The following is a 24613-nucleotide window of genomic DNA, read 5'->3' as shown; positions in this document are numbered from 1 at the left end:
TATCTGAATCAGAGGAGCTAGTTTTCTTCTTCTTTGTCTTCTGCTCACTTTCAAGGTCTAGTGCTCTGTTATACGTGTCCACATATGATGACGGTGGCACAATTTTCATTTTCCTACGCAACTTTGAGCATAGGCCATCCACAAACCATCTTTTTTGCTATCCGTCCGTCGACTTGCTTTCCATTTTGTTTATTAAGTCTTTTAATCTCCTGGCGTAGACGTGGACAATTTTGTGCTTCCCCTATTTGGTATTGAAAATCTCTGCTACAATTTCATTATGATCCCGCAAGAGTTTAAATTTCGTCAAGAACTCCTTTTTAATGTTATCCTAGCTATTTAGCTTTTGTGGATCCGTATCCGAAAACCAATCAATTGCCACACCCCGTAGGGTTGTCAAAAATTGTCTGACCCATTCATTGGCATCTGTGATTCCATTTGCCCGCCAGATCGTCTCACATGTCTTACAATGTTGGATGGGATCAGCTGTACCATCGCCCTCAAACTTTGGCAGGTTTTCTTTGGGTCCCGCCATCACAATATTGGAGGTCTATACTGTCACACTGGAGGTCTCCACTCTCGCACCGACGGTCTGTACTCCTACACCAGAGGTCTGCACTCCCACATCGGAGGTCTGCACTCCCACACTGCGGACTGCTCTCCCACACTGGAGGTGTCGACAACTGTGAACTTTGGTGAAGAAGAAGGATCTTTTGAAGTTGTTTCCCGTGGAAGGCTTTCCCAGATGAAGAGGTTACTCCATGCTCGTGCTCCCTCGGCACTGCGAGCCATGTGAGTTGATGCTCTTTCGTCTGAATTTTCTTCCCTCGGCGAACAAAAATTCAAGAACTCCTCCCACACTTCTTCCACCAATTCCACCCACTGCCAAGTCTCCTCCAACAATTCTTCAGCGCTTTGATTTCTGTCGGCAATCTTCTAAAATCTTCTTTGGTGGTCTGTCTGCTGTGCCAGAATTAAATGTTCTTATGCAGTACGGATTCCATCTTTTCCCTTTGCCTTATTCCGATCCTTGTTAAGCTGATTTGGCATTAATCTTCATTCCTCCCACCTTCCAGGTTCATAAGACAACGACGCCAAATGTTTACTAAATAAGTTAATTAAGAAACACACACAGACAAAGAATACAAACATGAATAGCAACCAGCAGAACTCTTATTATTATTCGCATATGCGCACAGTACATTATGCTTTGATGGTAAGATCTGATCAGAATGCTTTCCGAAGGGGTTATAAATACTTTTCGAAGAACTTTCCCGAAGGAGTCTGTCGGCCCCATACAACATGTCGGTACAACTATTTTCCCGTTGGCTATATAACAAGACTTTTTCCGAAGGGACCCGTCGACCGATACACAATTTCTACCGAAGACAATGGTTTGTGAATCGCATTTCAATTTTCTCTATTCATTGTATTCAAATATATTTGGTATGTTAATGTTATATAATATAAATATATTGAAGTATCATTTTATAATTAGTATTTTCAGTCATATATATTATATATATATACTATGCAAGCCCCTCTTCGAGTATTGCCCTAACCATGCCCCAGTGTCAGAAGGGGGCCCTAAGGTAGAAAATGACCAAAGAGGTAAGGCCTTGTGCATCAAAATAGACATGGACATGTGAAACCTTGCTCTTCTTGCTTGGGCCGAAATGAACTATAGCTCCCCCACCACCACACCCCCGTGTTGAGGTAACACTGGTATTTCCTGAGTTGTTGCATACATTTGATGTATTGGTTTCAAGGAAATGAATACAAAACTTTGTTTAAAGTTTCAATCTGAACCTTGTCTCCTCTTTATGGGTTTGTAATTTTTGCTGATATATGTACATGGTGCATATTGTCCAATTGCACCTTGGCTTTGAAGTTGTATGTCATTGTGTATTTTTTTTGTTGGGTCAAGGACTTGAGTAAATTGTTTGATATGCATTAACAGAATTACAGGGATCATGGGAGGATTTGATAAGTATAAGTTTCATTTTGAAGATAGATGTCCATTTGCAAGGTGAATGGATAGATTTGATATCTGGATATATGAGAATATCTTGGGTATCCTTATGTATGTTTTGACTTATTTAATGCCCAATGGATAAGGGATTGATCAGCTTGGAGATTGCATATTTTTGTTGTTCATCCCTTGGTTTTGCTGATAATCAACATCATTAATCAAAAGTCTTTTCCCTTTTATGATGAAGAGCTGAAAAGAGTTGCCCTCACTTAACTTATCAAGTTCATAGGTCATGGTATTAGTTATTTCATGTTTATGTTGTTTGCATAAGCATAGAAGATTTAGGGTTTTATCTGCTATATAGATTCAGTTGTATGCTTTTGGAACTGGTACCATATGAATGAATCTGAAGTTCACCCGCCTAGGTTTTGCAGAGCCTGAAGTAGGAGAATAGCCTTATAGTTGGCCCCGATGTCTGAATGAATATGTTGAACATGGAAATAAGCTGCCCCTAAATGTATTTTGTTCTCATCATTGGGTTTTCAAAACCTGACATTTTAAAACACCAACAAGAGGCACTTCATTAAGTCAGATAATATAATTGCCACTGAGTTAATAATAGTCCAGCAATACATATATTTGTTTGAAATATTAAAAATCAAAACTAAAGTGTCTTCTATACCAAATCAATTCAAGTCCCCACAAATATAAAATAAATCTTCAACAAGCCCACATCCAATCATAAAATACTTTACAAATAGAATATTCAGAAAATAGCAACCTGGCCTCAACTAAGATACGAGTTCTGAATACTTGACTTATTCCTGAAATAAGCAAACCCCTAAAAAAAAACTTTCAGAAATGGCTTCACAATTTTAGTCCACATGCAGTCTCCATCACTAATCTACCACATTGAAGAAGAACTAGATTTCTATCCAGCTCTCCTATCAAAACCTGGAAGGTTTTGTCTCCAAAAATTTATGTTAATGTCAAAACATTAATTATTTGATCAAATTGAACAAAATATATGAACATCAACTGAGGAAACTTCTCCATAAACTTTAGCAGCTTTCTCCAAGAAACTCTTGACCTTCCATCAACCTTTTTGTAAGTTGCATGAATGATGCCTGTTGAGACTGAGTTTACGGCTATACTGATTAACTCTACGGCTACTAAATAACCAACAACCATAACTCTAAACTTCATTTTCATCATCCTTTCCTCTGCTGCTTTAGAACTTTCAGCACTATTGTAGCCAAGACCAGTCATATGACCTTTAGGCTTCTTTTGTTGCAACTGCTCATCAAGTTTATCACTGCTTGAGTTAAGTTTTCCAATGCGTTTCTTTGCCTAAGAAAGCTCACCCTTGATAATATTGGTATAACTTTCAAGTTCTTGATAGTTAGATCTTGAATCTTCAAGTTCCATCTTCATCTATCCAAGCTAAATATTCAGATTGTGGCATTCATTAGATCTAGTCTTCAAAGTTGCTTCAAGTTTCTCTGTCTTCTTTTCCTTTCTCAAATTCTTTGGCCATATGAAGTGTAGTGATCTCATATTCATGTTGAAGAGATTCCTTTTCCTTCTAAAAATTTTGAACCAGGTCTAAGGATTGTTCAATCTCAACTACTTTTGGCTCATTTTTCATCACATATCAATAAAGCATACAAAACAAGAGAACTCATAACACCATCATTTGTTCTCGACGAAAAACCTGACCAAGGGAAAGCCTTGGTGCACATTAAACCTACAAAATAATGCACTAGTATAAAAGTGTCCTTTTCAGAAGACTTGACCTTGTTAGGAGTCGATACAATACATCTAGTACATAAGTACCCGTTAGTAGACTAGACCTTGTTAAAGATCTTTAATCCTATTAGGAGTTGTGAGAACAAAAAGGGAGCTCACTACTCAAGGATGAAGGTTAAAGCCATCCACCTTCAAGGACTCATTTTCCAATACATGAAATATTACGTAGAGTTTGGATCATATACAATGAGCCATACGTAGCACCACTATGTCTGATTAATGATAACCAGCATCAAGGCCTGCACATCATAACAACACAACTACTAATCCTTGCATACCATAATTGGTTCCTATATACCTCTTTAATTCTTTACCTCAGTCAGATCTAATGTGACTTAATCAAACGCATCCATAAGCATATCAAAATAAAAAATAAGACCATGTTATCAAAGACTTAAGACCTTGGATGTCGTCCCTTCAATTATAAGTAATTGAAAAGGTAAACCAATTCAATTCACTGTGCCAAATAATCGGATTACCTAAACTGCCCTATGTCCTTGCCTTACTAGACCTGTACTACTTCATGATGCCATATTGCATAATAAAACTGGCGAATATAATATTAAACCATATATATCCCATATATCATATCCCTGAAGTCATAGATCCATCTAATCATTCGTCTGCATTCACTGACCAAAACTATCCAACTGTACTTTGTAAAGCCTTTCTGGACTTTGGCATTTTTCACTTATCTGGCCAACCAAAACTTGGTATCATGACTAGGGTCCATACTAGAGAGATATGTTTCCATTGATGACAATGCCTGTATGGTCATCTGGCATGCACTTGTTAACAGTTACAGGCTTCATGACAAGGTTGTTTGATGCTTGCTAGAGCAAAGAATTAAAAAAGCACATTTGTAAAACCTTTTTGATTCATGTTCCAAGATTACATTGTATAAGTGATGTGGAATAGGGGTGATAAACTACAAACAATCCTCAAACAAGAAAATTCTCAATTGCTAAACATTTTTAAAATTGGGTTTTCACTCATTAGGCCTCATTCTTGCTTGTAGCCTTTCAAAAGGGCATTTTGGACATAACTTTTCAATCCTAGCTTCTCCAAAAAAAAAAAAACTTATTTCAGATACCTATTTGGCCATCATTGAACATCCCAAAATCAAAGTTGTGTTCTTTGTGTGAAATGCTTCAAAAATGGACTGTCTCACTTCTTGGCTACGCCTTATTAGACAAAAATGCATGCAGATGAAAAGAATAATCACCCATAACATTCACAACTCAAAGAATTAGGCCAATCACTCTGATGAAACTGAAAAGGACCTTATTACATATATTTCCTCCATTTTTTGTCAAAATCAAATGGTAGAAATAAGAGTCATGTCATTTACCAAAAACTGATGGGCAGATTCAGACCTGCACTTACAAAAATGATCATAACTTCTACAAATCTTCATGAAATTGAACCAAACCAAAAGAAAATGAAACTAGATTCATCCATCAATCTTTTCCCATTGGTTTTAGGCCTGTTGTACTTGGTCATACCAAAGGAAACAATCAGACTGTAATAGAGGAAAAGCATAGAAAATGCAACATACGACTTGCCAAAAAATGAAGTTAATTCTTACTTCATTCTCCAACCTTCTCCAACCCCCTGATTTGAATTGATAATACATATTTTTCATATTACAACTACTCCCAACTTCCCAACTAGCTAGTAACTCCTTTGTTAACACTAATGACAAGATTTCCAAATTTTGATAACATTAGCAAAAAAGTTATGACAACTTTTGCAACATCTTACATCTTGTTAACAATTTATCATGAAAACATTTCAGATTGGATCAAAATGATCCCAAATGGTCTTAATAACCTTACAAGTCCCAAACACATCCAAAAAAAGCTAAAAATGAAAAAGTAACAATAACATTTAACATCTTGTTAGCAACTTATCATGAAAGCATTTCAGAATGGATGAAAATGATCCCAAATGGTCTTAAATGACCTTACTAGACCCAAACACATCTAGAACAACCTAAAAATAAAAAAGTGAGAATGATGCTTTTGATGAGACTCCTGATGCCCCTACATCATAATCCTCATGAAAAAGAAATTTTAGTTCCAACCAAATATGAATCTTCTTCCTTGTGTTCCAATTCCTTGCATTTGTTGGATCTCAACTACATTCATTTCAACTTGTTCACTTGTGATTTTTGTTCCAACAAAATGCATCTTGAGACAAGGCCAACGTGGTGCTATATATCCATGGTTTACTGCTGGTCTCCTCATTGTACTTTTTTTCTTTATACAATTATCCATCTTCACTTGCATCTGCTGCAATTGCAGACATACTCACAAATATTTTGTTAGAAATAACATTTTTAGTCTCACCAAGCCCATTTTCTTCATATTTTCCCTCTTCCTAGATGGCTTAGGCTCTTCCATCATCAATAAAGATTCTTCAATGTCTAGTTCTACTATCCTCTTTCGAATCCTTCTCTTCTGAGTGATCTTCTTGATGAGCCATTTTATCTTCTTCCTTATCGGTACATGTCAACCACTTTCTTGGTTTGCTTCCTCAAAAAGCTATTGCATCTCAAGCTCCATTCTTCTTTCCATTTGTTCTATATATTTTCTTATTTGTTCTGAGGCTTGCTTCAACTCTGCTACCTCTTGTTGAGTATCAATTTTCTTCCCCTTCTCATCCTTCTTTGTCTCACTTCTCTCTTTTATTTTCTCTTGTTTCTTGCTTGCTGCCTCCTTACTCTGCAAGTCTTTGTGGACTAATCTTCTCAACAAGTCCATTCTTATTCTCAAGAAATTCTCTTTCATCTTTCTTACTCTTGCCTTTGTGATACCTCACTTAGGTTTCCTCCCTTCTTCACTACCTAGTCTTTTAGCATCCAAGTTCTTGCTTCACCCTGCAAAAGAAAATACACAAACTCCCAAAAACTTGTCTTGCCCAGACCTTCGGGCTTTGGTACCAACTGATGCAATTTAAGGGTGCTAAACTCTAAACAATCCTTGAAAAAGCAAACTTTTGATCACTAAATATTCAAAAAAGTGGATTTTCACTCAGTACACCTCATTCTTGCTTTTATCATTTCAAAAAGGCATTTTTGGACATTACTTTCTAATCCCAATCGATCTCTAGAAAAGAGAGCTTCTTACGGATACCCATTTGGCCATTATTGAACATATCCCAAAATTAGGGTACAGTTCTTGGTAAGGAATGCTTCAAAAATGGACCGTCCCACTTCTTCACTAGGTTTGATTAGACAAACATGCATGCAAATGAAAATAACTGGCACCTATAACATTTAAAAATCAATAAATTAGGCCAATCACTTCACTGAGAATATAAGGGATTGTATCACAAAAATTTCCTCCAGTTTTGTCAAAATCCAACTATGGAAATAAGAATTAATTCATTTTCACCAAAACTGATAACCCTAGGAAGATTTAATGCTGCACTCACAAAAATGATCATAACTTGTGCAAATCTTCAAGAAATTGAACCAAATAAAAAGAAAATGAAACTAGATTTGTCTATCCATCATTTCCCATAAAATTGAGGCTCATACTGTAGTATACTTGGTTGTATCGAAGGAAACAATCAGACTATAATAGAGGAAAAAATAGAAAATGCAACATAGAACTTGCCAAAAACTGAAGTTTCTTCTTATTCTATCATTCTCCAAACTTTTCCAACCCCCAAATTCAAGTTGGTATTACATATTTATCATATTACAACCACTCCCACCTTCCCAACTAATTAGTAACTCATTTGTTAACACTAATGAGAACATTTGGAAATTCTGACAACACTGACAATTTTTGCATGACAAGTTTTGAAAAATTTTGTATCTTGTAACACCTTACCATGAGAACATTTCCAAATGAATCAAAATGATCCCAAATGGTCTTAAATGGCCCTTATTAGACTCAAACCTGGTGCAAGAACACCTAATCATGAGGAGATCAAAGTTCACAAAGGCGCAGTTTGATCGTATTTCAATGCATTATGGCCATTGGATATGTTGCAAGTTATAGTAAGTCATTAAAACAAGTTATGGAACACAAGTCGTAAAAAGATGCACAAGTTGGCAAATTGTCCTAGTTTAAGGACCCAATTGGTCATATGGTCAAATGTTGCAAAAATGGCCATGCGAGGGTACAAAAGTTGTCAAAGGTCATAAAATGTCTATTTAGTTGTGTTTGGATTGTTCAAAATGAGTTTTGTGTCATCAAGTGTCAAGAAGTGCAATATTGTCAAAAAGTTGCAAATATTGCATCAGAAGTTGCTGATTGGTCTAAAAGGTAGTTAGTTGGTTAAAACTGCCAAAGAATGTCTAAATATCATGTTCAAGTCAAGTTTGGTATGGTGATCAGTCTAAAGGAGGAATTTGGAAGGTATTTTTATTCATAACTCTGTCACCCACATTGCAGTGTAATGGGGGCAGTCAACGGATTTCATGATTCCACAGCAATAGATCTTCATAGAACATTAATTGAGAGCTGATAAGGGATGAGAGACAAACACCATCAAGACAAACATTGTAATGTATTTCATTGAATTCTCCTTTTTTGTTAAGTGCAAAAGTATTTGATAGTTAATGACTCCAGAGGTAACTTGACTGTTTCATGGCATTTATCTACACACAATGGATTGGTTTTTATTTGTACTTGATTTGGAAGAGTGGAATGATGAATTAAGATTTATTTGGATCAAATCTTATGTTTGGCCATGAGTTATAACAGAAGATAGAATGGATTTTGCACGAACTGCCAAAAAACCCTCCTAAACTAACCTATTTATAAGGGTTTTGTCATATTTAAAAAATCTAGCGTCAAAAAATTGCAAAACTCTGGAATTATGTAGTTAAATCAATGGACTTTAAAATGTGTTTGATTTGAGTTCAAAAGGATAGGGCACGTGTGAGAATATTGATGCCCTAGCGGGCAGAACACAAAGAAATTGTTGTTCTTGACTGCGTTTGCACTGATTGATGGATTAAAAGTTCTTCAAATGTTCTTAAATGTTGTTGATGATTGGATAATGGTTAAGGATGTCTAGTATCATTCCACAGTTACAGAACTAGGGGTTTGAAACAAGAAATCAACTCTGATCACAAACAAAATGTATCTACAGTAAAACTGTTATCATGCAAATTTAATGTGATGAGTTGGTCAGTACTCGAAGGTTATGTATGTTCAAGTGGGTTGGGAAATAAGATGCTAGAAAGAGATTATTTCTAAGGGCTTGACTCAATAAAAAATTAAAATACAATTCACTGTTTTGTATTATACAGAGACAGCCTGATATATGAAGGGCACCATCATATTAAGATCTCATGGTTAACGAATTGTGTTGCTTATGGAGAGCAATTGAAGACTTTGGAAGAGATATCATTGGTAAGAAGAAAAGGTATCATCTATTTTTGGAGAAGTGTGGTGGACAAGTTCTAACCTTGATGGTTTATTGAATTCCCTGATTTGACAAACCTTGATAAAAAATGGTTGATTTAGAGTAAACAATCGTTTGGTTGATGAAATCAAGGATTGAATACAAATGTTAGAAAAGTATATACTAAGTTGCTGGTTCAGATTTTGGTACAGATGCAGGTTCGAGAATCGGGTTCGAAATTCATCTAATTTTTTTGGTATTCGAGTTCGGATTCATTTTGGGTTCATCCATACAAAAACATATTTTTTAAAAAATATGTATATGTGTATATATATATGCAACAAAAAATAAATCCATACTTGAATCTGCTAATAGTAAAGGAACATAGCAAAATACACCACCAAATCTATGTTTAAGTTCAATAGGACATTAATTGCATCATTTAGCAATATATACAACTTGATACACTTGCTTGGTCACATGCATGGAACATATTTCCATATCATGGGGACAATTTGAGAATGAAAGGAATTGTCAAAAGATAAGTGCAGTTATTTGAATTTTTATTTTGTATTGGTTAGAGCATTTCTAACCAGGCTATATCAAAAGGTGAGATACAAATCTGAACTTCTGGATTCAAAGATATCATATATTTTTAAAGACATTCCTCTATAATCATCAATTTAGTCACTTATTGTCAATTTTGATTTCCTATCTAAGCAAGTTTTCATTTTCATACACAAATGCATAAATGACATGTATACATCTTTTTGGTCTTTTTAGTGGTCACAATAGGGCTGAGAGGTCAAAAAACACTTTAAAAAGTCTAAAAAAATGTTCCGAGACCAAATTCAGCCTAGGTTTGTATAGGAAATTCTTCAAAATTCGCTACAAATTGTGCCCAGGTTCCTCTAATAGAATTTGCAGCAAATTCATAGCTCTGCAAGAGAATTTGGAGAGAATTTGATAAGGACCAGACTTTGTACAGAATTGAACCAGACTTTGAGGGTTGTTGGAGAGAATTTGGTAACTTAGGAGTATATATAATGGCCTTCCAAGTGTTGTTCCTTTAAGTGCCTTATATATAGTTAAAGTATGTATGTCTTGATTCTTGAACTATTTGGTTCAAGAAGTTAGGGTAGGTTGTCATTCTATCTATTTAGTTGTCTTAGGATCCTAGTGGTTTAAGTGGCTTTGAGTTAGTTGACTTAAGATTCTTTAGTGGCCCAAGTTTCATTGTTTTAGTTTAGTTTTCCTTCACGCGTCAATTGATAGATCTGCCTTAAGTCATTTAACCCAAGTCATTTAATGCAAATTTACCAAAAGTAGAAAAATACCTATGGAAATCAAAGCAATAACCTTGTTGGGGCTAAGGACACCTGACTAGCAGCAAGGTTCCATCTCAGATGCTTTTGATGTATGGATGTCTTATGTAACTAACTACATTGGATCTTAGGGCCTTTCAATGGTCTTAACGAGTGGGTAATAAATACACTTGCACACACATGAGTAATCAAGGATGAGGGCCCTCTGCTCAATTATAGTTTCTTCCATTTGGAGCATATTTCCTAGTTTTTTGATAAGTGAAAGAGAATTGATCAAAGGTTCTAAATTCCAAACAAATTAAATCCTTGAAATGTTCCAAGAACATTTCTTTGGGGGGGTGCTAGATGTTGTGAGCTTTTCACACCATTAGCCCATAGCAAATTGGGAGCCCCCTTTTTCACTTGGTAGTAAGTTAGTTGTCCTAGGTAATCTTAGTTTAGTGGCAATTTTCAAACCTTTGAGTCTAAGAGATAAGTTTGAGCAACTCTGGTTCACCATGGAGTCAAGTCAATCAAGGATATGAGCAAGAGTTGGGATCATTTCTTTGGGGGGGTGCAAGATTTTGTGAGCTTTTCACACCATCAGCCCATAGCAAATTGGGACCCCCCTTTTTCACCTGGTAGTAAGTTAGTTGTCCTAGGTAGTCTTAGTTTAGTGGCAATTTTCAAACCTTTGAATCTAAGAGATAAGTTTGAGAAACTCTAACTCACCATGTAGTCAAGTCAGTCAAGGATATGAGCAAGAGTTGGGCCAAGCTAGTAAAGGATGCATAATTGAAGTCAAGATATTTGTGATCAAAGGAATTAGAATTCTAAGAAAATCCTTGTTTTAATATCAAATTTATGTTAGAAGCTCAGGAAAAGTTATTGAGTCTACAAACGGGCTAATTTCTAAAATTTGGCCGAGTCTAAATTTTTTTAGAATAACCCAAAATCTAGATTCTTCGTTATAACTCCTATGAATCTAAAACCACTCTCAAACATCGTAATAGAATATACATAAAATATAGCTTAGGGCCTATTTGGCTCTTGGAACTAGTGATGCCAAAATTGTCCAAACCTTGATTTTGAATAATTCTAGAATTTGCTATCTGGATTCCGGCTTTTGAAATATGGTTTGGGACCATTTAGTTCACCAAGATTTCATAATGACAATAGAGATTGAATGTGTTTGAATGCACATTTCTGGAATTAGAATACCACTGAAATACCATAGGTAAAGTTTTTAATATACCTTTGTTGTGCTCTATTTCCAAATGAATACGGAAGATAATTACAATGTTGTTCCTATTTCTACATTTGGTAGTGCCAGTGCAGGCACAATGGCATTGCCTTTTGCTCTCTTTGGAAGCAGCATAACAGACAATGTGTTGTCTAAGTCATTCAAGACAGATGCCCAAACTATTGAGACACTTAAGGCTGCACTCAAGCCTAAACCCTAATCACAACTTCATTTCTTTACAAGATCTTAGCAGTTTCCAATAATGTCTGGTTTATTTCCTGGCCATTGAAGTGGATTTGATAGAATAGTAACAATAAATTAAAATTCTATTGACATCAATAATGTTTTGAATCTCTTTTACTTTGTATTTCCTTTCATTACTTAATCTAGTTGATTTGTTTGTTTGTTCATTTCATCAACTATCTACACGAATCGACTTTACTTGTGCATCAATGTATTTATTTTTAACTCAATTATTATTATTTTAGTCTGTGTTTGTACTTGCAAGAACAAAACCAACAAGAAAATAGGTTAGGCAGACTTGAAAAAAAATAACTTCAGTTTACTCTCCAAAGCTCGTTTTTGTCAAATTGGAATTAGAATGGGAATTTGATCAATTCCACACATTTCGATGGAAGATCAAATTCTAGTTTTGGGGGGTAACTAGGGATACCAAATTCTAATTTATCCACATTCCAATTCCAATTATCCAAACACCATATTAGAAATCTTCCAAAATTACTAATGCCAATTCTTGTCCAATTCCGACAACAAAATAGTTATCATAATGCCGTAAATTTTAGACCCTCATGTAAAATGTCATTTTCATATTTGTCCACTTCAACATAGATGCAAAATCCCAACACCCTCATCATCCTTATCATTGGGTTTCTCATAACCTAACTCAAAGATTCTTGCTACATTGTCTTAATGGTTTTGGACAAATGCATGCCGCAAAGACATCTGCACGACATGCTCTCATCCACAAGTGTGCAAACATCCAAGTTATCGTTGGAGCATTATGAATCTACCAACTTGCATTCGTAACTTCACAGAATGATGGTTCATTTACATAGATTCCTTCTAAGTCCATCATATACCATCTTGCAAACTCATTGGGTCTTCTTGGCTATCATTCTCAAGTTGATGGTCATTCTCACAAGCTCTCGTATTCATTCTTGCAACTCCTAGACTGTATTTTTTATTATCATCCTTGGCATACTCCATATACTTGATTTTGCAAGTTTCTCCATTGTTGGGTCAATCATGCTTTCCACAATCGATCTCGTATCACACATTTGTGCTCTCATTTACTTTCAATCTTGAGTCTTTCAGCATATTATCTATCTTATTGTATTTCTATTTTACTTTATTATTGCCGATCAGTCTTAATTGGTTATCTATCACCAAATCTATCGTGCCTAAAGGTCATTTGTGAAGGGAAACACAAAAGATTTTGTTTGACTAAGGCAAGCCTCTTTACAACCACAACAATTTCTTCTATTCATTTGTATGCAAGTTTCTATCAAGGATTTGTGGGTTCGAAATCCAATTGGATCGCATTATCAACCATCAAACTAGGTTTATCCCTTTCTCTCTCTCCCTTTGCTTAATCAATTTTTTATATTAAATATTGAGAAGATTAATACAAATCTGTATTAGATATTCAAAAATATCCTTATGAAACTAAATTGTATGTCTATTGTTATCAATCAACAATCAGAGTTTAGAGTAGTTGTCTTTCAGAAATTTTCAATATGCAGCTTTAGATTACAAAATATGTTTCAAAGATATCCAAAAGGAAGCATGTAAGAGCAATTATTTAGATTTCAACTAATCCCAAGTACCAATGACATTCTTACTGCATTCAACTTCATCAGCATTGACTGGTGGATCAAGTGGGGGCATCTTAGCTATTGCTCCCCAATTAGGTTCATCTAGAGCTTGGATCATTTGGATCTCCTTGTTCTTTTCAGCCACATTAATGTTCTCCTCAGCCACGAACTAGCCCACTGCCTCGCGTTCCTTATCACCAAGCATCTCATTAAAGTGTTTGTAATGATCCCATTTTTAGCTCTCACGTTCTCCAAAGTCTAAGTTGAGGATAAGAAAAAATTAAATTAATTACTTATAAAGTCATTCAATTTAAAGGTGACTTTGTATTTAATTAATTTAATTATTAATTAAAAGGGAGTAGCTTTTAGGGTACGTATTAATTATTGGAAGGACAGAAGCCTCTCGTGATTTAATTAATTATTGCCAAGGAGGAATTTTTGGGGTATGCATTAATTATTGGAAGGAGAAGCTTCTAGCTCTTGCAATTAATTAATGTTTTAGTTCCTTCCAGAAGGATGAAGAAAAGGATAAATAGGGCTGAAAGTCTCATTGTTTAGCATGGGATTATTGTATCGGATGATGATGACTTGCATTTTATAAGAGCTTGGATGTGTGAATCACACTCTTTTTTGGCAATAGGTGATGTTCATTCTTTGTTGTAACATTCTAAACGTCATTCCTTTAGGGTTTGGCCTTTGGAATACATCTCTTTGTACTTGATTGCAACATTTTTAGAATTAATATAATTTCAGTAGTTGATTCAGCTTTTGGGCATTCCTGGGTGTCCATTACAGTGTTGAAGTAATAAGAAGACTTGATATCCACCTTATAGATTAACATTGCTCTTTTCTACAGAAGAATTGTAACATCCCTTTTTCCTGACTCTTAATTATCAACAAACATACTCATAGAAATATAGTTATTGCTTCAATTTCATAAGAAGACAGTTATATCAATCATGTTCATGTGAATGAGACTTACCGTTAAAATCAGTTAGACAAAATTTCTTAACTAAGAACTTAAAACCCCATCAATAAATTTAACTATAGAAATTAAAATCCACATACCTCAAAATTTGAACTGAGAAACATTGTAGGGATGCTTCTGCATTCACCCAAAGTAGTCCACAAATACCATTATAATAATATCATATAACGACTTCCATCCAATACTACTAATCAAAATCAAATGATGATTATCATTAAATACCACTATATTTAAAGTTAGGGCATCACATACCACTACATCAATTAGGGCATCATTTACCATCAGTTCATTTAGGGCTTCTAATCTCGCTATATCACCTAGGGCTTCTGATACCACTGATTCAAATAGGGTTTCCGATACCATGGATTCAATTAGGGCTTCCAATACCGCTAGATTCAATTAGGGCTTCCGATATCGTTGTATAATTTAGGGTTCCAGCTATTACTCAATCAATTAAGGCTTCAGATTCCTTTCCTTCTAATTACTTAACTGTGACAGTAACTCAAGATTAGAAATATACTTATATTTGATATTCATATAAATGAAAAGCAATCCATGAATCTATCTCTTGCATCTAGGTGTAAAATAATGGTAACAATGAAATAACACAATTTAATCTTACCTCCTCATTAATAAAAGTGATAAAACCTATTTCCATTAAACAATTCAATGCATAGCTTATCTTTGTCCGATGCATGTCCAGTAACTTATGGAGAGGTGAAACATTGTCAGGGGCTTAACCACCCAACCTCAGACCAAATCTTATCGCCACACGATCTCTAACGAGAAGGGCCCTCCCTACCCAGAATAGACAGGGGTCATCTTGCAATCCACTAAGCATCCTGGTATTTAACACACTGTACAAGTTGGCAGCAGGAGATTACATTAACAAGATTATGCATGAGCTATTAGTTAATTCATATTAAAATGATAAGCGTTGTTTTGTCATAACTAGTACTGATTCATGTTATTGAAGATTCCTTTCTCTCACCTCATCACCCATCTTGGCTACACAATCGGGTGAGTCCCAAGTGTTTGGAATTCTCAGAACCATCGATGCTGTCAATTATACAAAAGGATCACATGCATCCAACATTTCACATGTAGGATTTACTCATTGTCATGACTTACGGCACAAACTGGGACAGATAATGTAGTCTATCATGACAATGGATCACATGTAGGATTTACTCATTGTCATGACTTCCGGCACAAACTGGGATAGATAATGTAGTCTATCATGACAATGGATCAAGAACTCGAAATAATCAACACAAGTAGTATCATGATTTGTGGCTCATTTTGGGACAACTTAATGAAGTCAATCATGATGCTTTTGTCATCATAATAATCTACACATTCCAAGAAAACAAATTAAAGAAGTCACTAACCACACTGCTTCTTGATCTCCCAAAGATGTCACTATATATTCTTCTTTAGTAGAAGTCTAAGCAATAGAGATTGCTTCCTACCAAACCAAGATACCATCACAGATCCAAGACTAAAATAACATCCATTAGTACTCTTCTGATCTGTAGAACTGCCACACCAGTTGAAATTTGAATATCTAAGAAGTTGTAGCTTAACATGGTCATATTTTGGACCAAGTCCAATAGTGCCCCGTAAGTATCTCAAAATGTGCTTGGCTGCCATGAGATGAATCTTGTAAGGTTTACACATAAATTGACTTAGTGTGTTTGTAGCATCACAAATATCAGGTCAAGTATTCATTGAGTACATTAGAGATCCAATTATCTGCCTGTATTTGAGTTTATGAAGGCTTTTTTCCATTGGTGTGGACAGGGGATTGCAGTCCATCATGCCAAATTTGTTTAATATGTCAATAGTGCACTTTCCTTGGTTCAGGAAGACATAGTCTTCTTTTTGCCATACTTCTAACCCCAAAAAGTAGTGCAAGAGTCCTAAGTCTTTCATTTCAAATTCTAATGTAAGATCTTGTTTACATCTTGCAATAAGGTGATCTTCACCTATTATTAGAAGATCATCAACATAGAGAACAAGAATTATCATATCACCCTTTGATTCTTTGAAGTATATATTAGGATCAACTTCATTTCTTGAGTACCCCAATTTGATAAGATAATGATCAATTCTCTCATACCATGCCCTGGGGGCTTATTTAGGACCATAAAGACAATTTTTTAGTTTACATACATGTGTGTTCCTGTCATGAATAACAAACCCTTTTGGTTGCTCCAGGTATACTTCTTCAATGACACCATTTAGGAATGTTTTCTTTACATCCATCTGATGTATCTTCTACCCTTTGGAAGCAACAATTGCAATGATGGTTCTGACATATATATATCAAGCAACAGGAGCAAATGTCTCCTCTTAATCAATTCTAGCCTTTTGAGAGAATCCTCTAGCCACAAATCTAGCTTTGTATTTTTCAATACTACCATTAGGTGGCTATTTAATTTTAAATAGCCACTTTGAGGAAACAACGGATTTGTCTTTAGGGTCTTGGTGAATCTATCAGCTTATTGAAGAAGCTGCTACTTGGTGGGAAAATAGAAAAATGGAATTGAATATTAAGACCATTAACACCACAATAAGTTTGTAACTATCTTTAAGAAGCAATGGTTACCTCAATCCTTCTACGATCAGAGGGTGTTAGATTTTCAAAACCTTAAATAGGGGGACCTGACGAAAAACGAATACTAAGACAGATTCACTCGATTGCTGAAGTATGTTCCTACCTGTCAGTAAGATGGGAATTTCAAGGTCAGAAAATTTATTGAATAACAGGATAGGAGGAACCATACATGTTCTAGCACCCAAAACCATGGAGGAGGCCATTGAGAAGGCCATGCAACAAGAACATGAGGTAAAGAAGGATGATTCCATTCGTGATAATAAGAGAAAGGACAACTAGAGTTCATCTAGTTCTGAAGCAAAGTCTCATAAAAAGAGTTTCAAGAACCTCAAGGCAAGCAAACTAGATTTCAAGGGGAATAATAGTAAGAATTTCAAAACCAACATCAACATTGGCAATGGCAGCAAGGGGAATGAAAAGAAGGGACCAAAAAAAGGTTGTTTCATTTGTGGTGGAGACCACTATGCTAACTAGTGTCCTAGTAAGGGTGAATCCAATCAAAAAATGTGACCTCCCTTACCACCACAGCAAACCATTTTCTAGCAGAGGATTCATGCAGCCTTAGACAACATGCAAGCAGAGCAACAATTGGGCCCCATAGAAACCCTGGGTACTAGACCCAAGGCTGGTGGAAACAAAACCAATCAAAATACTCAAGGTGTGTAAGCTTCACTTACGAAATCAGGATGTCACCCAGTGCAAGGTCCAATGGGACCAATATACTAAATAGAATGCTACTTATGATGAAATATTCCAAAAATTTCCCCATCTTTTTCCCAAAAACATGAACTATAGGTTGATACTATTGTGATTTAATTTGAGACATTGTGGCATAATGCTATTAAGATTATATGACAGTTTTATAGAAGATATTAACGATATTTTCTTGTGTATTTTGCAATATTCATTGAGGAATGTGAAACACAGGGGGGGCGGGGGGAGGGGGGGTATGTTACATTGCCTATTTTTTTACTTTGAAAAATTCATCTACACGCTGTTTCGAGCTAAATTGAAATGGTTGGTTAAAATTTGTAACTCATTTTGATTTCATATGAATGGGAATATTGGTTATTTGTTATGTTCATGTGAAATGGAATATGTTGGTTAGTCGCTATGCTATTACATGATTTGGAAATGGTTAATCAAATTGGTTATTAACTATGATAACTAGATCTTCTTTGAACAATGTATGCTTTCACCATGTTAAATTATTCTTGTAGGAGTACGGGGAAGGGGGAAGCATTGCCAGAGAGGGAATAGGGCACAAGGGCAGCAACCTACCACTAAGCCAACAGGCATGAGTTTAAACCACCATGGTCATGGGAAAGCAAGCTAGGCAAGCAAGGTATACCAGGTGTCCACCATGAGCTAAGTAAGTTGTCCAGGTTAATAAAACAAATACATATTCACTTGAACATTAAAGCGGAGTAAAAACAATTATTACCTTGATTGTGAATTGGAAGACTCTACAATTCTTCTTATTAAATGGACATGATTTGTTATAATGATACCCATAACTATTTATGCACATTTGTATGTGTTACATCTATGTATATTTATGTGTGTTTATATGTAATTATAACATATGTGCAAAATATGCATATTTAAGATATAGCATGTATGTATGTATATAAACAATTAACATGCACAAACATGTGTAAATTATGTAAGCATTATTATAATGAATCATGGGTAGGACTTCATATTCTTTTTCCTTGTGTCAAAAATGAATTATTACATAGGGTCCATTGACCTCTCATTTTTTACCCTGGCATTTACAAATCAAGATTGTAACTCATAACGCCACCTTTCAAGTTGCCCATGCACGTAACTCCTCTTGGACAGGATTATAACTTTAAAACAAGCATTGCTCGGAAAATGAAACTTATACAAAAACTCAAGAATCTACATTTTTTTCCTATGCTTGACAGACATAATTAGTGATAGTAAATATTCTACAACTTACTCTGAGAGGTGCCATCCAAGGCTAGCAATCGGCAATTGTAGCCCACAATTTGGAGATTTAGATACACTTGCTTACACCAACACCTTGCCAAGACGTATTCTATAATGCATTTCCCATTTCAATCTCATGATCGTACAACTTTGTAATCAAGCCAATTATGAATGATATTACTTAAATATATTTGAAATCTCTCCTAGTCGGAAAAATCCATCAATGTTTGATTTCCAATTGTTTTCATAAGCATTTTGGCCTGATGAATTTTAAAGCCAAACTCGAATGATTGAGAATGCATGCGATCTGTCTAGTATAGAGTTGAAATATATTTTTTCTATCGATCTTTAATACAAATATCTCTTTTCAGATTTTAATGAATTTGAGAATGACACAAGTTCTACGCCCTTGTACAAAGGAGTAACATTATACACCTCTGAGACAAGATGAAGTACCAATACAATATGATAATGATATACTTGCAAGCCTTGTTATTTCCTTAATATCAATCTAAGACCCAGGTTGGGCAGAGAACTTATTATTGTGAAGAATTATTCATGAAAAATGGATGGTCACACAAAAGATCATCAAGGATGACCAAGCAAGGTCAAGAGGAAAGGTGTTGGCCGAGAACAATGAAATGTGGAATATCCCTGCAAATCAAGAAGTGAAATAAGTGATCACTTAAGCATTAAAGAAAACTTAAGAACTAAATTTGTAAACCAAGTTAGCTCATGGTGGGCAATAGGGTATAGTCTTGTTGTCATGTCAAGCAGTGGGTGATCGTGCACATAGTGTCTACGTAAATCTTGGTTGCACATAGTGTCCATGTAAATCCTGGTCAAGGTAGGTTTAGCAGCAATGTCGTTGCTATAATCACTAGAGGATGGGATAGCTTATAGTTGGATGGATGGGTTGATGGAAGGATTCCACGGTCTAGTTGGTTGAATAGTTGACACTCTAACACTAGGATGCTTTGGTGGCAGGACAAGATGGTGTTCTTGTTCCTTATCTCGTGCAGGGTAGGGTCATTCTCACCTAAGAGTGAAAGGGGATACACTAGGTTCATGGTTGGGAGGTTAAGCCTCTGACAATGCTTCTCCTCTCTTCCAAAGCCAAGACTTGCACAAGATAGTTCAGGTTGCATTTTCTTAGTCTAATATGATTCAGACTTAGCTAGTATTTACTTTTCCTTTATACTTCATTTTAAGATCAGCTAGATATCTGTAAATACAGATATGTGGTTTCATTTACTCCTTCCAACTATATGAAGTGATATTTAATGTTCAATTAGTTAATGATGTCTCTTTCACACTATTTATTTGTATTTGTAATCAAATAAAGTAAGTAATCTACAATTGTTAGTTAAGGCATTTCACAGGAATCAGTTAATCTGTTATAACTGTTAATCCCATGCATGTGAACATGATTTATAGCCTATTTGATTGTTAAAATATAAGGGAACTTAGGGTTGGGAAAATTTGGATGTTACATTTGAACTCCGTTATTCATGCTATTATTCTTAGGGATTGAGTTCTTATCAAACATTTCCCTATGTTTCCTTCTTTTTGACTCCAACCATGGTGAACCCTTCATAATTTGAGGTGGCAATGTTCATGGTTAAAGCATTATACTCAATTTTCTCATTTTCAATTTCATACTCGTTGTTGGATACTAGCACCTCCTCTTTGTTATTGATGTCCTCAACCAATGGAGCCTCTACCATCCCAATAATTTCCTCATTCTTTTGTGGGCTGATCTGTTTACAAGCATTATCTGGTTCTTTCAATATAATGTCTCCCTTCCCTATGCTCAAATAGTCAAATCTTTGGTTAGATTGCTATATTTCAAGGATGTAGTAGATGATTTACTGCTCTACTTATTAACTCTTCTTGCTCTGTCATTGATAGACTCAAGGGCCAACTTTTGGGCATTTTTCTTACCATGAGGCTCATTATTATGCTCAGTATTAGAGTTTTGAATATGGGGAGTCGACTTCTGCACTTCTTTAGATTGTTCATTGTTGGGAATGACTTCATAGTTCTCTTCAAACAAGGGATTAGAGAGGGAGCAAAAGAATTACTGGTACAAAAATCAAGTTCCACATGAGAAATATAAGGGCTATGAGCTTGATCTACAGTGTTCTTGTTTTCAATGGAATCAACAATCAGGGTATTAGGCCCAGAAGGAAGGCTTTTAACTATGGTGCTTTGAACTATAGGTCTCGATCTAGGGATAGTCAAGTTGATACTAGGGCAATTTGTTTTGTTATGGTCATTCTTCTTGCAATAAAAGAAAGCATCTTGATTAACTAGTAAGTTAACCTCCTATTCAAAGAGGCATTTGTCTAATTTCAAAGATAACCTCTTAGGAACATCCACTTCGATAGACAAGGCTACAAGTACTCTAGCATTAAGATGCGACAGAGTAATTTTAGAATCCTCTACTTGTTAGAATCCTCTACTTGCAACACCAAACCCAATTTATTTAGCATCTGAGGCAAAAAGGGCCAAAACATAGGTTGGAGATTAATTATCTCTAACCATTGAGGTAAGGATATTCAAATCTTCCTTCAACCAACCAAGGGAAGGCCCTAGAAAATATTTTGCCTACATTCCAAAAAGACTTTCTAAGCACTTTCTCCTACATGGTGTGGTTTTTTAAAAAAATAACAAAAAACCCTCTTTGAAGCATTCTATAAAAACTAATCTGAATTACTAGCTTGGCTCCCCGTACAGTATTCAGTCATTCATCAAAAACCCTTCTTGAAGGTAAAAATTCTGAATCAATAGCAGCAAAAAAGATAGCAACATTTCTTAACCTTGTTCTCTCATTTCTAATAGCAGTCTTCATATCATCGTTGGGAGAGACATGAAGTGTCTTACTGAAATTCGGTGGGACCTTACCGTCTCCTCCTCCAAATGTTTGCAAGGATGATTCCGCCACAACCTATAGTTCCATTGGAGGTGTCCCCCAAAACTCTTCTGGTTTCTATTGCTGCCACGATGAACTATCCACTGAACTCCCTAGTAGGGGGACAAATAGTTTGAAAATCCTCTATAAGAACTGATTTGTATGAATGTTTTTCTCCTTTGGTCATTTTGTCTGACTCATGTTTATCGATTTCAACTCCACTATCTGTTAGAAAGTAAAGTCCACCAAGATAACTGAGAGGGAGGGAGGGAATCAGTTATCCAATTAAAACAACTTTCATTAACCTTGTTAACTCTAAAACAAGTAACCAATAAGTGCAACAACCATAGCAAGATCACTATACACAATAACACCAAATTTGTTAACAAGGGAAACCCTTGATTAGAGGGAAAACTTGGGTGGGGATGGTACCCACAAAATGATGTAATAATATATAAGTTCCTTGCAAGAGGACGAAACCTATTAGGAGTCAATGAAATACATTTAGTACATATCAATCCATGTTAGGAGACTTTGAATCCCTATGAGGAGATTCCAAACTTATTAGGAGTTGTGGAAGGCAAAAGGACCCACTGTCAAAACAGTTTCACAGGCAAGACCACCTAACTCACTGTCCAACTGGCCTTCGTACTATCCTTTGTAGAGTAATAGAAATAAACAACAATCCACAACAACCTCTTTTCCAAATACAGTCTCTCTATCAGCTTGTCGTGTCTTAACCACATCGAACACTTCTTTGATCTCAAGATATTCATTTTCAGTTTCACTAGATCTCAAATCCAAGTTCGCATACTCACATTACACAAATCTCATCACTTAATCACTCTTCAATACACATATTCCACAGGGAAAACAATTTTCTTTTATACAGAGTCCTAAAACTAATTATTCAATCGGCCTTGAGACTTTCTCAATTTACAATTTATAAAGGACCAAATTAAGATAATATAATACACGTTATATTGCACCTTTTCGCAATTTCATAATACTATCAACTCACAGTCTTTACAGTCCTTCACATGTGCAACATTAGGATGTGCATGTTTGTCTACTGCATCTTCATCATGTCTTCTAACTCTGTATAACTATGCTTAACCAGATTTTATCTCTGTTAGGAGATATAATCAAAACAACAATAACTGCTTCTCAAGAACTCTGTCTAAACGTTGTCTTCAATAAATCCCAAATAATTGTCAATTATCTTCAAATTTTCGCATGCGCGTTTAACCATATGATCAAGATACTCAGTATAACACATCCTCAACTGAGCATAGCCTCATCTTAACTCCTCAAACTCCATGACCTCAATCTCTGTTTGTTGTTCTGTCAATCTTCATAGAATCACTAGTATATTGACATCAATGACAAACACAATCATGAATGCAACACACAATCATGCTAACAATCATCCCCTTTGGCATTGATGGCAACATGGATGATAAACATCTAAGTTCTACACATACCAAATGTATCTCTACTACAACTGCTCCACTATAGTCTAACCATATTCTTCCTTTTCAAATCCTCTTCATCAATCAAATCTGGATCTCACAAACATCTCTCCATCAATGTGCTACTCCCCCTTTGACTATCTTTCCTCATTTCATGCACACTTCTCCCAATGTACCATGATATTTTTTTCATGTACATCCCCCCATTGACATCAATGACAAAGGCATCATTATGTCAATTCTACTTCATAAGATCTTCAACAAGATCAAGTTTCCAAAGACACTGTTAAATACCAGTTACCAAGAGTCCTTCATGGTCACCTCAATCACAGATACTCCCCCATAGAGGAAGCATCAAACACTCAATCTAGATAAAGAATAGTGCTCTATACCACTGGACTGATGCAATCTCTGCATCAACTACTCAAAAGTAGGCAAGGGCATAACCCCAAGCATACCTCTCAAGTACTCAAACGTATCCTTTGGCAAAGGCTTTGTAAATATATCTATTATCTGCTCCTTTATACTGATATACTCTAATATAATCTCCTTCTTTGCAACTTTCTTCTTAAAACATGATACTTAATAGATATGTGTTTCGTCTTTGAATGTAACACAAGATTCTTAGATATACTCATTGGATTTGTGTTATCACAATGTATGATAGCAAGCTCTATAAACTCAACTCCAATGTTCCTCAACATTTGCTTCATCCACATGATTTGATTACAATTATTTGTTGTTGCTACATACTTTGCTACTATTGTGCTCTATGAATAGTCTTGTTTCGTGCTTAGCCAAGAAACCAATCATCCTCCTAAGAAAAATGCTCCACCACTTGTACTCTTTCTGTCATCCATCCTGCCTGCCCAATCTGCATCAGTATATGCACATAAGGTAAAGTCATTTGACCTATCATACCATAACCCAAAATCAAGTGTACCCTTCAAATATCTGAAAATCCTTTTTACTATTGCATAATGTGATTCTTTAGGATCAGCTTGAAATCTCACCACAATGCTAACTACATTAGCTATATTATGTCTTATGTGAGCCAAATATTGCAAACCTCCAATCATAGATCTATACTTCTTGATTTCACCAACAAATGCTTCACTTGCTTCATCATCACCTCC

Source organism: Cupressus sempervirens, chromosome 3 (assembly GCF_028749045.1).
Source record: "Cupressus sempervirens isolate cs-2001-9-10 chromosome 3, ASM2874904v1, whole genome shotgun sequence".
NCBI lineage: Eukaryota > Viridiplantae > Streptophyta > Pinopsida > Cupressales > Cupressaceae > Cupressus > Cupressus sempervirens.
This window is presented reverse-complemented; position numbering follows the sequence as displayed.